This window comes from Littorina saxatilis, linkage group LG5, assembly GCF_037325665.1.
Source record: "Littorina saxatilis isolate snail1 linkage group LG5, US_GU_Lsax_2.0, whole genome shotgun sequence".
Taxonomy (NCBI): domain Eukaryota; kingdom Metazoa; phylum Mollusca; class Gastropoda; order Littorinimorpha; family Littorinidae; genus Littorina; species Littorina saxatilis.
This window is the reverse complement of record NC_090249.1, coordinates 44,467,298-44,469,797: the sequence shown is the minus strand read 5'-3', so window position 1 is coordinate 44,469,797 and position 2,500 is coordinate 44,467,298. Positions and strand designations below refer to the sequence as shown.

The following is a 2,500-nucleotide window of genomic DNA, read 5'->3' as shown; positions in this document are numbered from 1 at the left end:
GTGCCTGTGTGAACTAAAGCGTCACGTCCCTCGGAGGACTGTGGCTTTGACATTTTCTACCTGGACTAGGAAGGAGAAATGATAAAATGTTGTAACTTTCACTGTATTTCCATGCAAGCGTCGGTGGTGTAACGGTTAGCATGGTTGCCTTCCAAGCAGTCGATCCGGGTTCGACTCCCGGCCGACGCACTTTTTTGTTGTTTTTTCGTTCGCTTGTTGTTGTTTTGTTGTTTGATACCTTTAACACTCCAAATCAAAGTACGCTATTTTTTTTTAGCTTCTTTTCGTATCGTTTGTCTTCGCTGGACAATATTCGTGTTTGTTTGTTTGACTAGCTTTTATTTAATTGCCATCCTCAAAAATTGCACACACATTTATTTTGTTTTGTTTTTGGTTTGTCTTGGGTTCTTTTCTGTCTTCTTTCTCCTAATGCTGTAATGCGTTAAAACTAGAAGATAAACAAAAACATTGCTTTAATTTTTTCTCTCTCTCTTTATGGACTGGGTGGCCGAGTGGTAACGCACTTGCGCACGGAAGCGAGAGGTTGCGAGTTCGACCCTGGGTCAGGGCGTTAGCAATTTTCTCCCCCCTTTCCTAACCTAGGTGGTGGGTTCAAGTGCTAGTCTTTCGGATGAGACGAAAAACCGAGGTCCCTTCGTGTACACTACATTGGGGTGTGCACGTTAAAGATCCCACGGATTGACAAAAGGGTCTTTCCTGGCAAAATTGTCTAGGCATAGATAAAAATGTCAACCAAAATACCCGTGTGACTTGGAATAATAGGCCGTGAAAAGTAGGATATGCGCCGAAATGGCTGCGATCTGCTGGCCGATGTGAATGCGTGATGTATTGTGTAAAAAAATTCCATCTCACACGGCATAAATAAATCCCTGCGCCTTGAATATGTGCGCGATATAAATTGCATAAAAAAAAATTAAAAAAAATAAAAATTCCCTGCGCTTAGAACTGTACCCACGGAATACGCGCGACATAAGCCTCAGATTGATTGATTTATCTCTCTCTCCGTATTGTGTGTTATCTATATGCACTTAACATTAGTCTCGTGATTTCGGAATTGTCCCCCCCCCTCCCCCCTCGCAATGAAATGAACATAGTTTAAGCGAATAAAACTCTCTCTCTCTCTCTCTCTCTCTCTCTCTCTCTCTCTCTCTCTCTCTCTCTCTCTCTCTCTCTCTCAAACTGAGTCCCTGTTTGCGTTTTTCACGTGTTCTTGCACATTTTGTGTCAAAACATGTACAGCAACCAGCAATATATTGATGATATATTTTCCCTTTTATTCACCCATCCCATCCCCCGTAACCACCCCCACCCCCACCTTAGAATAAGCCTTTACGTTGACTAGTACAACATCTATCTATATATATATACGACTAGTGTCTGTGTGTCTGTCTGTGTGTCTGTCTGTGTATCTGTCTGTGTGTCTGTGCGCGATGCACGGCCAAAGTTCTCGATGGATCTGCTTCAAATTTGGTGGGCATATTCAAGTAGACCCGGGACACGACACAACCTGGTCGATATTTCAACACGTGCTCTCAGCGCGCAGCGCGGAACCGATTTTGGTTCCACCTCAGCTATTTTGGTTCCACCTCAGCTTACCCGGGCCCCCATACCGACACACCATAGCCGCTACACCACATCACAACGCCAAAGTTCTCGGTGGATCTTTTTCAAATTTGGACACCGTATTCAGCTACACCCCGGACACAATATCATCGATGAGATATTTCAACACGTGCTCTCAGCGCGCAGCGCTGAACTCATTTCCGTTTTTGTGTTCATTTCACCATTATAAGTAACTCTTCCTTATCTTCTCCAGTGTTTGGCGTTTATCTCCCTTCCTTCGTGTGGCTTTCCCGTTCAGTTGTAAGTTACTACACTGCGCTGTCCACTGCGCTGAGCGTCTTCGGATATTCCCGGCGTTCTGTTACTGTTACCTATTTTTAGAAGGTCAACGCAGTGTACAGAACGTAAATTGGACCCGTAAATTATCCTCACTGTAAAAGTGCAAAGGTCGAATCAATTTATAGCCACGCGAAAAATACACTGTCATCTATCTCTCTATAGATACGGCTTCTCTGTGTTTGTGTGTGTGTGTGTGTGTGTGTAAGTGTGTGTGTCTCTATGTAAGCAACACCTGTGCATTCTTCAGTTCTGTTTGTGATGTGGTCTGGCGGCTTTTGTGTAATTTTATGTACTGGCCTTCCTTTGAGAAGCCATAACTTGCTCAGTCCTGTTTGAGTGGAGTTCGCCTCCAAAGGTGATTAACACGGTTACATTCGTCGACAAGGATGGGACTCGATATGGTCAGGAATGGCATTATGGCCACTGAATCATTTTCGTGCTGTTCCCATTCCACGAATCTGGGAGGGACCTAAGCTTGGCGGGTCCATAGTTCGGCGTACGGCTCTAAGTACTTCTTCCCGGCGAAGCCGGCTACCCGGCGAAGCGGGTATTCATTCTAGTATATATATATTTGTAT

General features: G+C 44.5%; 1 protein-coding gene and 1 non-coding gene across 2 annotated transcripts in view; one reads left to right on the top strand and one right to left on the bottom strand.

The window, feature by feature from the left end:
- The window catches only part of LOC138965948 (uncharacterized), a gene marked incomplete in the record, with an annotated part of 76,039 nt that overhangs the window by 2,458 nt on the left and 71,081 nt on the right, over window positions 1–2,500 (bottom strand).
- Window positions 118–189, top strand: Trnag-ucc (transfer RNA glycine (anticodon UCC)). The gene has a single exon. It is a non-coding gene; the product is annotated as a tRNA-Gly (tRNA).